Raw genomic sequence first — 14,682 nt, 5'->3', positions numbered from 1 at the left:
ACTCTACTATAAATACTGTTTTTTTTCTTTTCAAAATACAAGCTAGTCTTAAGTGTTCATTTAGACAACTGTACTTGTACTTTTTTTTGCGGGTACTTATTTTCGCAAATAGTGTTTTGAAACATGTTTGCAGATATATATTTTTCGCAATTTTATAATTATTGCCTCTCAGGTGAAAGGTTTGATTTTGATTCATGTATATTTTTTTCGCGATGATAAAGGAACTGCGAAATTCGTGAAAATAAATACACCGCGAAAAATGTACAATTACCGTAAGGCCACACCAATTTAATTTCTTGTTCTACAGATTTTTTGACTCCAAAATTTGGGGCGAGCGAGCGATTTGAAAATTTAAATAAAAAAATATTTATTTTGCAAATTCTTGAGGCAAAGCTTGAAAAGTTAAGGCGAGCGAATATATTTTTTTTTTGTAAACATAAAATAGTTGGTTTCAACAATATTAAAACTTGATTTATCACTTGTACTTTGATATTTCTTTAATTTCTAAAGTATTTTTCCCTGTTCACCAAGAAATAATTAAATCTGGTCTATGTATGTGTGACTGACAATTAGACAATTCTCCATCTAAGTCATATTCAGTTTGGGGGCAACCCCTTAATGTTATAAATATTTATTTTTTCATAAATTTATATCGGAGAACTCCTTCTTTGGATAAATAGGTTTCATGCTGAAACAAATATTCTCACAGATATTTAAGAAGTGTGGTGGTGTGTTTTATGTTTAGAATCGTTATATACAGGTTAGACTGTGATTTAAAAAACAAATGTTGATATATTTTTATAATATTTCCAAAAAAAGGTGCGGGAAATGGACATGATTACATTTCCGGGTGCGGGAAGGGGTAATATAAAAAAAAAAATCTGTTTTGAGAAAAGTAGGTGCGGGCTGGTCCGTCGAACAAGGAATCAAATTTGGTGTGGCCTAATGCATTGATCATGGATGGTCAGACCTTGTGCTAATAAACGAGACATGTGTGGAAAGTGGTGGGTTTTATTTACAGTGATGTCTAAGCATACATTTCTGTTCTTCATGAAAGGAAGACATTAAGAAGTAGTTACCAATTGGTGCTTGCTGTCAGAATATTTAATCCACATTGGTGAGGGTAGGGTTAAATGTCTTATGTTGCCTTAACTTGGGAACTAGTTCATTTCAATTTTAAGATTGTGTTCGAAATGTACAATCTGTGTACCGTATATATACCATAATCCTGAATATAGACATTAAATATTGGCTGCTTGACATTAAGCATGAAAAATTGTGTTCGAAATGTACAATCTGTGTACCGTATATATACCATAATCCTGAATATAGACATTAAATATTGGCTGCTTGACATTAAGCATGAAAAATTTTGACTTCGTTCCCAGGCTATGAATTTTTTTTTATGTAAACATCCAACTTGTTAGAATTGACAGTCCCAGATATAAACATTTATTAAAAAAAAAACTCATCATAAGGAACAAGATTTATAGTTTCAGGAGATTTTTTTTAAGTTACTTAAAATATGTTAGATTTACATACATGAATGTAGGATTTGAAAAGAATATTTTGGGGTATTTTGTGGTCAAATAATCTTAGAATTTTCTATGAAAACTGATAACTAAACATTATTTAGAAGAAAAAAACTTTTAAGAAATTCACATGTTGGTTTCCTGTGTTAACCAGATAACGGTATAATAGGAGATAAAAAGCAAACAAAAGTCTCTTGTTTGTGGTGAGGTTGGTTTTTATGGTTGTCAGTAATAGTCCAGGGTGACATTTCCTGTTGATCGGTGTCAGGGTCTTACTACACCTTTTAGCATAACCAGGTTAGGAAATTGAACCACAAGTTTACTCTTTAAAAAACCATGTATGATAGCCAACATAAAATATTTCAGAGAATGGATTTTACAACAGTATTATGAGGTTAAGGTCTCAGGTAAAAAGATTAAATTAAGATTAAAGTTTAATTTAATTTAATTAATTTAATTATTAAGTTGAACTTCTGATAATAGGCCATTTAAATGTAATTATATTAATATGTTTTTTTTTTTTTTGTTGAAATATTAAATTACTTTTTTTAATTGGTATAAAAAATCTTTTCATTGTATTTTTTCTATTTTAAGTTTAAACTAAGATGCCCTTGGGGCAAGATGTGCTTAACATGTCAGTTTAAAAAAATGAAAGGAAATAAATATTTACCAAACTATTAAAGGGTTAGTTAAGGTCAAAACTGTAATTAAGCATTGCTCACCATAAAGAGGTATCTTCTTTATACAAACATTTTGAATGAGAACTCAAACAGAAATAACAAGTCAACGAAAAAATTCAAACGCTGACAATTTTAAATCTGTTTTATTAAAAGATTAGATGAGTGTGAGAAATTTCTATGTGAATGGCCGTGGATAATTCAGGACTAGTGAAAAAAATTTAAGTGTACAAGGACTGAAAAAAAAACACCTAGTTTTGCCCTGGAGATAATTTTCAAAGGTGTGATACACATTACAGACAACCTGTGAATAAACTAACCCATTAAAACCTTTAGGTTGTGTTAAGTGTGAAAAATAAAGGGGACTTTTAGCCTGATTGATCAACTAGTATATCTTGATAAATGGACTATAAATTATTTTGTGTTTTGGAAACTATTGTGATATTTTTGGCATAGGTCAGTAAAGTATTGAATACGCTATTTAAGATTTCTGCAGTTTCAGCAAGTTTTTGGAACATTGCCCTCCTGTATCCTGCCAATATTTGAACTAAGATTCTATATATGTATATATTTGCTAAAAATAGATCAATGAACATATATGCAAAGATCAGTGACTTTGTGAAAGGATCATAATAAAACTTCAGGATTTTAAGATAAAAATAAAACAAGGATTTTTGTATCATAAATTATGAAGCAGATGGACATGAATACACCATTTCTAGAATGTATTTGTTTAGGATGCTGAAATATCAGTGATGTCTTTTAAAAATAAGGTAAGAAATATGCATCCCTTTTTTCAAAAGCTATTCAAAAATTTGGTAGCAAACCCTTAAATATTTATGATAGACTGTATAATGTAAATTTTCATTGCAAAAAATATGTAATTTTGAATAAAGCTGGATTGTCCCCTGAAATATTGTTTGTAATAAATCAACACCCAGACAGCCTTTCAATTAGTTGTCCCCTCATAAAACAGGTCAAATGGGATATTTCTGTTAGCACATATTTTGCCACTTGTTTGATCCTAAGACCTAAGCTAAAATAAATATATGAACTAGTTAGTTTTTGCAAAACTTTGTTTTAGAGAGAGAAAAAATACTTTCACATTTTGTGAATTATTCCCATTATAATGTGATTTGGAATACCATATTTCGATAAAGGTATAAAACTATTTCATTTTGCAATGATGTGGGAAAGTTTATGTTATAAAAGCTATATGTTTGTTCATTGTTAAAGCATTGTAACTGCTATTCTGCAGGAAATAATAAATTGTTCTTTGCTATATTTTTACAAACCAGTATATTTTTAATGATTTTGTGCTAATTTATTTCATGTTCCTCCATGCAATTATAGCTGCCTTTGTACAGAACCTGTAAACATTTCAAAATATAAAAAAAATATTTGCAAATAGATTTAAAAATTTCCCCATATTATGTGCCTCATTTATTGTAATGTAAGAACTGTTGTATTGTATGGATTTTTAATTAATATTTCCTTTTCAATGTATTCAAATCCATATTGACTTTGATGTAGAAAATATTCTTAACAATACAACACTATATAGGATTATTTATTCCTGACCTCAGTTTTGATATCTAGGGGTCGGGTCACTCATTAAAAAGATCCTATCATCGAAATGTTTGAATTTTGTTTAAACATTAAATTACGAGCCATCATCAAAATAAAAGTTAATAAAATTTGAATATGAAACACCATGTAAGTTTTATAACGTAACAAACACCTTGTCAATCATGTTAGTGAAATGAAGCAGGTAAAAAATCATCGTAGCGAGTCCAGGTATGACTTAATGTAAAATAAGTCTGAACGTTATGGTGGGGACATCATACTGTTATTAAACTTAATAGACCGGTCTCAGCTGTGAAATACTGTCGTCTGATATAATATTCGATGGAATATGAAACGAAAAGATTAATACAAGGAAACTTCAAATGTCTGGGACTGAAAAGGAGGAAAGATTTAAAAGGAATATCCTTATAAAGTGCACTTTAAAAGAAAATTTGTGAGATGTTATTCAATGCAAAATAAAATTCTTGTCAAGGAGACTATAACAGTAAAAGTAATGTCTAGATACGAGAAAGTTTTGAAGTGAAAATGACAAGTTATAATCATCACACGATAGATAATGTGGTAAAACGTAGACTCCAAAAGTCTACTGCCAACCCTGTTTATAGGAGGTCCTGGCCTATTGGACCAAATATCTCAAAAACTTGGAAGGTAAATAAACTGTTTGATTATTTGACTGTTTTTAGTGTTTTTAAACTATCTTGATTGATTTTGGATTATTTGTTAGACATTAGGTTAAATATGAATAATGGTTGCTACTGTGGATTCATTTATTATCGTGGGTACCAATTTTCGTGGTTTGAAGAAAACTTGCATATTCGTGGATATTTAAATTTCGTGGTTTTGACAAAGTATGCATATATTCCTTTAGAAAATTGGCAATTGGTTGAATATTTAAATTCATGGTGTCCCGGTACCCACGAAATCCACGAAAAATGGTATCCAACGAATAATAATGAATCCACAGTATGTCATTTTTTGTTCTCTCTATTTTGACCAACTGTGAGAGACCCTTATGGATAGTGAAGGTCATTAAACATTTCCATGTTCTGAGATTTTGTTTAGTTGTAAAATTTCCATTTAAGATAAGATAAGATAACAAATAGATACTTTTGGATAAAATAAGATATTTTGTTTTCCAAATGAAGTCCCTAAGGGGGGGGGGGGGGGGGGGGGGGCTTATACTAAAAGCACAGTATTCTTCACAAAACATTCATATAAACTAAAGACAGCTGGTTATAAGGGTCATAATAGATTCCTATTATTGTTTACCACAAACAAAAAAGAAAATACTGTGGATTCATTTATTTTTTGTGGGTATCAATTTTCGTGGATTGCTGAAAACTTGCATATTTTTGGATATTGGATTTCGTGGTTTTGTCAATCTCTGTATACAAAGCCTATTGAAAAGATGATATTCGTTGAACATTTGAATTCGTGGTTCCACTGTACCCACGAAATCAACAAAAATTGGTATCCAACGAATAATAATGAATTCACAATATAAGGGTTATTTGCTTCTCCTAAGATTTGGGAAATGTCCTTTGTATTTGCATTTTTTTATGTTTTTCCTTTAAAGTATTTATATTTCTTTGAAAATATGTATTTTTTGTTTATAAACTGCTACTGAGGCAGCAAAAAATAAATATTTTCTGTTACACAGGAAAACCTACCACATCATTATTTAAAGTATATTGATCAGTAATAAACAGCTTCATAGATCTGTAAACAGTTATAACAGTCAGAAAAATAGAAAATTGATTACATGGCAAATTCAATTTTTTCAAAAGAAGATTTATGATTTTATTTGCATAAATTACCATAAAGGCGGCTCTCTAAAGGGTGGAGTTCTTCATATGTATTGTCATGGTAACAAGTTGAATAGGGTATAAGATGGTGCATGAAAGCAATTTGTATTCAAAAATTAGAAATGATTCTCTTCTAAATTGAAGTTCTTGATTGGACAGAAATCTAATGCAATAATAAGTGGCTTAGTGTTCTGACTAAGCCACAAATTTCAGTACATGTTGTAAGATACAATTCAAAACTACTGAGGGATAGGAATCTTAATTTATAATGAACAGTTTTTAATTACTGGTAGGGTTAATCTTGTTCCAAATCCTTTCTAATAAATTTTGCTGTGAGGGAATCAGAACCAAATTTTACCTACCAACTATTCACTTCTTTGGATTCAGATCCCCTGTGGATTTCGAATCCGATACTGGGGGTGTTACATGCCATTTAAAGAAAAATGATAGGAGAAAGTCTCTCTCTCTGTTTGTTTTGTCTCTGATAAATCAATAATTAATTGGAAATATTGTATTTTTAACCAAATTAAGCCATAAATTAAGACCGTTGGTTTTCCCATTTGAATGGTTTTAACACTAGTAAATTTGTGGCCCTTTATAGCTTGTTGTTCGGTGTGAGCCAAGGCTCCATGTTGAAAGCCGTACATTGGCCTATAATGGTTTACTTTTTTTAAATTGTTATTTGGATGGAAAGTTGTCTCATTGGCACTCACACCACATCTTTCTATATCTATAAATGTACGTCCGTTATAAATATGTTTATAATATTCAGGTCGAGATATAGGTCTATTTGCAGACGGACATCATTTATTCAATCCTACATCATAAAAACACACAAAACTTGACAGAAAACATGGAGAGAAATGATTTTTATTTGATGATCTGGTATTTGTTTGTTAAGATATGACCCAAACAATTTGATTTATGCAGAGAAGTGGTCATTTATGTCGACATTTTGGACAGATTCTTTAAGAAATAGCTGTGATTATATTTGACGATAATTATATTAGGTGATTTTTATGTCAGAGACGGTTGTCAAACTTGATTTATGGTTAGTTTGTAGGATATAAATTACTCAAATATGTTTAATAATTGACAGTTTTCACATTCCTTAAAGAAGAAAAAAGGATATGGTATCCTCAATGCACATAATACAAAAACATGCATAGGGAATGGAAAAAAATGAAATGAAGAGTAAACAATAACTAGCTCAGAAGAACTAATATTTCAACAAATTTTACTTGTTATAATTATTACCCAAATTTTGAAGTTTGACTGAAAGAACTATTTCTCAAACATTTATTTTCATATCTGTGTTTGATCATGTAAGGCTAATGGTAAAATGTTGGATAACAGTTGAAAATATTATTGATCATGTCAGAGATTAGGTAACACAGATCTGGAGGCATACAAACCTTTTACTTGTCAATTTTAAGTGTATTGATATTATTTAAATTCAAATGCAGTATGTTGGAGTTTAAAAGTTTTAGGCCCATTATTTATGCAGTATGAGCTTTGCTCATTGTTGGAGGCCATACAATGACCTATAGTTGTTCACTTTTATGTCATTTGGTTATGGTTGAGAGTTGTCTGACATTGGCAGTCAATTATTTTTTCATCTTTTTTTTGTATTAATTTCACATTCTTCCTCAAAATGTCAATAAGAACAAATGCATGAAATATCTGATCGTGACTTAGTGAGTCCTGTTCAATGTTGAAGAATTTTGAGCGGGGGAGTCCCTTCTTGTAAGGCTGGTCTCAAATTGACTTATACCCCCACATCTCCTTTGATTCAAATATGTTTGAAGAAATTTTACTACAACATCAATTTAACCTTGCTATTGATGTCGAAAAGTATAAGCATTATTTATAAAAACAGACATGTAAAAACATCAAATGATATATATGTTTTTTATGTATATATACACATGTAAGATGTACTTTTGTCATGTAAGATCCATAGCTCATTAAGGATTTATACTTCAGTAACAGTTAGTAATTATACCTGACAGGATACAATGAGAACGTTAGTATTTACAGGTATATTCAGGTATATATATATATATATATGTCTTCCTGGAAATCAATATAAGGGGATAGATATATCTTATGGTTTCATATATGTGTGGCCTGACAGTATAGATGTGTAGCACTTTTAAAGATTGACTATTTGAAAGTTCCAATATGTTTAAATAGATGGCCTAGTTGTCCCTTATAGCTTGCTGATCTGTGTGCACCTACTTCCTGGCTCCCTGTTGAAGACTGTACTTTGAACTATAATAGTTGTGACTTGGATGGAGAGTTGTCTCATTGCCACTCATACCTCATCTTCTTATCTATCTGTTGCAAGGCAGAATTTACCTTTATAATCCCCTCCTCACCCCTCCTCCTACTTATAGACAGGGTGTTAGACTCTTGCTTGTGAATGAAGGTCATTCATTTTCTTGTTTAAAAACAAAGAACTACTAAATCACCAACAATCAGTCTACTATCACTGAACTAGTATATATTTGTTTAGGGGCCAGCTGAAGGACGCCTCTGTGTGCGGGAATTTCCCGTTACATTGAAGACCTGTTGGTGACCTTCTGCTGTTGTCTACTCTATGGTCGGGTTGTTGTCTCTTTGGCACATTCCCCATTTCCATTCTCAATCTTACTAATCCAAGATGGCTGCAACTAAGGTACTTTCACATTATTGTACTTTGTGTATTACATCTAACAAAGAAGAGGATACTTTAGGGTTTCTTAGATATTGTTTCACATTCCAAATTACATAAAAAAAGTTCCTAAATTTCTGGTTTTTGATTATGTTTTATTACGATAGTGTCCTGATTGACTTGCTGTAAGTTCCAAATTAAGGAAGATGTGATTACTTAATATTTGGGGCTTTCTTTTCCCTATATTATAAATAAATAAAATACAATGTATTTAAAAGTATTATTCCATAAAATATCATATGGTATGTAATATGAACCAGCTGTTTCAATTTTATGGCATACTTAGGTGTTTACATATATTCACCATGTAAATTTTTTCTACTGTTTAGTTTTCGTCAATATAAACTTTACTTTATATTGTCAATAAATTTCTCAGATATATTCTAAGCATTTGAAAACATCAAAGAAATGATTAAGTTTAGTTGTATATTACAATACATTATAATGTGAGTCAATGCCCTTTTGATTTTTAACTTAATACAATAGAGGTTCAGAAAAGGACATGTCTATGACTTGAAAGATACAAGGTTGAGTGGCATTTAGGGCTTAGACGCTGAATGTTTGTTGGTTTAATTATGTCAAGTGGCAAACATTACATACATGTTCAGGAGGAGAACATATTTACAATAAATCCATTGGTAGGGTCTAAATTTGATTAAACAGATCTATGGGTGAAAATTTCAACTGCTAATGAAAATTCAGGGTATATAGCATTGGGGTTTGTTTTTCCTATCCAACAGTCTATCTAAATAACAGTCAATTTTAAGTAGGTTGCAATGTGCAGAGAACATGCCTGACTTACCAATTTTGATGAAATTAATGGCTTTAAAGTCTCTTAATATTTCAACCCAGATTTATTTACATATTAAGCCATACTGATTTCCCAATAGATTTAGTGCTTGAAGGGTGAATTCCACAGATTTCTATATTTTCTTACCAAAGTATTAGCCCAGTAGTCAGCACTTTTTGTGTTGGCATGAATTGTCATTGATATGGTTATATTTATAAATTTACGGTTTACAAAAATTTTGAATATTTTAAAATACTAAGTCTTCTCTACCTCAGGCTTAGATCACCTTAGATGTATTTGGCAAAACTTTTAGGAATTTTGGTTCTCAATGCTCTTCAACTTCGTACTTTATTTGGCCCTTTTAACTTTTTCAGATTCGAGCGTCACTGATGAGTCTTTCGTAGATGAAATGCGCATCTGGCTTAAATACTAAATTTAGTCCTGGTATCTATGATGAGTTTATCTATTATTAACCCTTGTCATTCCCCAGAGATCAGAAGGAAATTCAATGTCAAGGTTAAATAGAAATTGTCAGGAAAATCAAGGTTATATATGGCAATCGAGGAATATAGGACATCTTATAAATATCTTGAAGTGCAATTGACTTCTAGGCTAAAACATGGATAAACTTACCTCCCAATTGCCATTTATGTTTTCAGCTCTATATGACCTTACTAGTTATGCTTTCCATGTCAGTCTGATCAAAGTTACATATATGTCCAACCCCTTGTCAGAATAGCAATATCTGACATCTTCAGTTAAAAAAATATATAAAAAATGTCACACAGAAGTTCTCAAGTTTATAAATCATTTTGTAATTGTAATTAACATGGTCACAAAATTTTGTGGTGAAATAAATCACGATTATTGTCAATGAAGACAATTTATATCAAAACAAGACCTGCACTATTAAATTTCACAAATTTATTTCAAAGATGGGCGCTGATAATTAAGTATTTAACAGGACGGGACATTTGTATGCTCAAATTCAATTCTCCTGAACTCAAAATCCTTTGATCCTGTCCAACAGCCTGTCACAATGTTATCGCAGCTATCTTTTCATTGGTCAAGAACAACTGCTTTATTAGGGGTCAGTATGTATTTTGTTAAAAAAGGGTTGATAGCGCCAAAGTCAACAGTGGTGACAGGTCAAGTGGTTCCATCCTGATGATTGATCTACCATGTCCTATTTCCTATTTGACCTTGATATAATTGAAAGGTCAGATGGTACATGTTTGATGGATCTGTTTGTCGTCTGCTGGAAGTCCTCACACAAATATACAACCATAAAGGGGGAAATTTGATTTAATTGTAGATAACATTGTAATGTCTGAAATAATATGCAAATGATATGAATAAATTAACATAATTTTACACATTGATAATTACACAATTAATAAGCATGTTTTCAACATCATATGATAATTTTTACATGTACGTCATAAATTGTATAATCCTTGAGATTTATTAAGCCACCAGATTTGATTTATAGCTTTTAATTTTTGATTGTAAATTTTGGACACTTCAATAAAGACAAAAAAACAGTTTTACAAAATAAAACTTGCAGTCTCATCATTTATGTTTCCAGCATTTAAAGATTTAGAAAATCACTCAACTTTATGACTCAAATTGTATTCTAAGGGTATCATGTGTGTTCATAGCTCACATTAATGTGTTACAACTTGTGACCAATTTTCAACTCCGTCCTTAATTCTTAATTTCCAAGACTTTGAATAAAGAGATGGGGTTTTATTGCTTTGCATGAAAAACACCAGCTTTCTAACTATTCGCCTTGACTACAGGATGCCAGATAAAATATGTGCCACTGAGTTTGCAGTAAATGGCAACCAATTTTTCAGTTTTCTGTCCTTCTTAAACATGTTATGCCCTGAAAAGACCAGCCTCATTATGAGGTGGAATTGTACTTGTTTAAAATCAGAATGTGTTTATAAGCCTTCCTCCCACAACTATACTAGTCTGAATTGACACTATTATAAAATTCAATGTTCTTTGCAAGGTAATCAGTATTTTTAGATTGCTTAACAAATTAAACAATGTTTGTGGTTTTTTTAGCCGCTTTCTGCCGATGTTAAGTACATAATTGACACATTTTGTATTGTAATTGTCGGCCTTTCGGTCTGTACTAATACCACAAAGAACAAATCATTTTTACTTTCATTCAGATTTTACCTATAAGTTTTTTAACGGTACAACCTTTCTATTGTATTGCATGACATTTTGACGATTGTTAGAAGAAAAAGAACAGTAACTCTAGATCTGATTATCTTGTTCTGATAAATTAAGTCTTTGTGCAGCTAAATTAGGTTTTGATAAAAATCAGTTGAATAATTCTTTAAAGTAACAATAGCGGAATTGAATCATTTGATCTTTGATGACATAGGTGTTGGTAGCGTTTCTTCGTGCGAAATGACATCAATGTTGAATAAAAGATTTTTTTTGTTTTGTTGAATCCAGTTATTTCTTTTCATTTTTGTTGGTGATACCATCGCTTTGTTTATAAAGAACAAAAAACTTAAAACTTGAGAAGAAACAAAGTTATATATATTGTCTTACTTAATTTAGATATTTATGTACATCAAACAACCAGTTCACATGTAAAATACTATCGCTATCTTTGTAAATAGTCAGTAAGTACACTGTTGAAATTTTGGTCCACGAGGGTATCACCTGCCCAGGAGAAGATGATAGATCTTTGATGCAATCATTTTTTGTAAATTACCTTACATAAATGCTAAGATCATAAGAAACATAAAGGTTTTCTACCCTTCTGCATACTAAGCTCAAGCTCTATTTTGATACAACATTTTAGAACTTTTGGTTTTGATGCTCATAATTTGTTATTGACAACAGTGTTTGGATTTGAGTCATATATGTATTCATTATTTGACAATGTTTTGAAACATTATTGGAACTCATAATTATTTCCTAATCATTCAATTTTCTTGGGAAGATTGTTAAACTTTAAATGAAAAATCTGCAGACATTTTATCTAAGCCAAAATGGTCCAGAATTATTATACTTTGCTGGAAACATTTGCCACTGGACATAAAGCAAACAATTATGAATCATTAAAGCCACAACGAGTTAGCAGACTTGAAATGTTGGCGTCATGTCAGTTCTTCATGAAAGATTTATTTTTGTAATTAATGATTATGGTACAGTTATTAACACTCGTTAGTAGAACACTTCCCCCTGGTGACAGACGATACTAATCACCTGTACACAGGTAATTAATTACATCTTTACCTCATATACAATTGTATTACAAAATAAAACAGTAGGTAAAAGAAATGTAACTTTGTATCCTTTGATCTCCTCTGTTGATTGTATGATGGTTGGTGTTTTAATACAACTTTTAAGCACCCCTTTTGGGTTATTTTGTGGCGGCCAGTTTTCTCTTAAGTGGAGAAAGCTGGAGTGCCCTGAAAAAACCACCAACTTTCGATAAGAAAACTGACAATCCTTAAGTCAATAAAGATTGGAATCGAGTGCACTCGCATGAGCAGGGTACCAACTCACAACCTCTGTTAACTATGTGCTAGTGATTAAAGTAGTAGAACAACTGCGACAATTGGCAAGCAAGGCCCCTCCCTTTAGATTGTAAAATCTTTTATTCTCTTTCTGAAAAAAAATTTCTTAATGCAATTGTAAATCTTAAAAAAGAAGACCATTATTTTTAGGCTCGTTACACGTGCAAATGTGGATTTGATCTCTCTAACTTCTTCTCCCTGATAAACAAACATCTGCCTTTTTGATAAAAGTGTATTTAGTAGTTAAATATATGTAAACATTCTCAAATTAAAATGTTTTACATATTTTCATCAATGCTTGAAATTCCTAATTTTCCTTGAACTTATATATAAGTCTTCATTTGTATAAGAACTAAATGATAAATTTTAAATTTTATTTTTATTTTTTATATTTTAATGGTTAGATATAATGACATTCCATAGCAGTACAATGTGTAACTATTTCATTTACATGATGAAAACCTGTGGAATGTTGAAAAACAGTTACCGGTGACGTCAAATTATTGAATTAATAAAGATTAACAATATTGAAAGGAAATGTAAGATGATGTTGGGGAAAATGAAAAAAATTACATTTCATGCGTCAAATATTCAAATTTATATTCTACTATTACAGGATAAAGACTGTAATCTAAAGTAAAGGTTAACGAGATAATAATGACCAAACATTTCATTATTAGTATTACCATAAAATAGATCAAAATACAAAATGAAACCCTTCTCATCAAATCAAGATTTATAAATAAGTTTGAGTCGAAATGACGTTGGTCCTATTCAGGTCAAACAAAAAAGCACACAGCTGATCTAGAAGTATGCATATCTAATACACTGTACGGTGACGAACGGCTATTTGAGTACAATATTTATATTAGGTATTAAAGTCTTTTGTGTTTCTTGACTACCTATTGAAGATAAAAATAAAGAGCGGTGACACCGTTAGTTTAACTTGTGGTTTTGTTTTGGGTGTTATTGATATTATTATATAAGGACGTTGAAGGCGTTGAAGTCATAGTTTTTTATTCGTTAGTAATATAGACCACATGTGACAGGTTTTTCTTGTAAAACGTTGGATTTATTGAAATGGATCATAATATTTTTACTGCATTAATTTGATATGGATCTTTCAGTCATTTATGAAAATAATGTAGTATTTATGTGATAAAGATTTTGTAAACTGAATTATAAAAGTACTGCTGAGTTAATGTGTTATAATATTATGGGATGTATACTGACTTTACAGCCCTGTTAAAAATGAGATACTGGAAGGTAGGATGAAATTTGATATTAAGTAGCCATTTTTCTTTCATGAATCCCGGGTTTTATATAATCCTTACTGTAAAGGAACCTTGAATTGTTGAGACAACTAAGTGACAATTTTTTTACAGCTACATATTGTCACACAAAAATTGTACAAGTATAAAAATATGTATAAATGGTGATATGAACATTTTTTACTGGTCTACCTACCAAAAATGTCATTTTTTTAAAAAAAAAGAAATGTAGAGAAAATAATGTTCAGTTACTGATCTTTTTCTACGGTTTTAGTTTTGGACTTAATTTAAGGAACAAAAAATCAATTTAGGGAATATCAAAATTGAGATAAAACAATACTAATCTTTATACCTGTAGTCCAAAGTTTTGCAAAAATTCCTGGTACTACAAATTTTTATTTTTTTTAATTTATCATATTTTATTGAAATCTGTACATTTGTATAAGTTTTAAAACATCAAGTACTTGTACCTTATCCCGCAGGCCTGGTACTGGCCTGTTACTACAAATTTTAAATAAGGTTGGTGTAGTAACAAGGAATGACTTATCTCAGGCTACCATTAGTTAGCATTAGGGCAGGATAAAGTTTCAGGTTAATACTGACTATTCGCCTCAGCTTGAATCAGGCCATTACCTCCATGTGACCCTCATTTGTTGAGTATAATAGTTGTTTTGATACAGGAAAACCAACTTCATCCTCATAAATTTAAGAAATTGCTTGCCATAAAATTGAGATGAATACACCTATTCATAA

General features: G+C 30.8%; 1 protein-coding gene across 8 annotated transcripts in view; it reads left to right on the top strand.

The window, feature by feature from the left end:
• LOC134693194 (pleckstrin homology domain-containing family G member 5-like) overlaps window positions 1–14,682 on the top strand; it is a 143,143-nt gene that overhangs the window by 116,308 nt on the left and 12,153 nt on the right. The window lies entirely within an intron of this gene.

Source organism: Mytilus trossulus, chromosome 12 (assembly GCF_036588685.1).
Source record: "Mytilus trossulus isolate FHL-02 chromosome 12, PNRI_Mtr1.1.1.hap1, whole genome shotgun sequence".
Taxonomy (NCBI): Eukaryota; Metazoa; Mollusca; class Bivalvia; order Mytilida; family Mytilidae; genus Mytilus; species Mytilus trossulus.
This window is presented reverse-complemented; position numbering and strand designations above follow the sequence as displayed.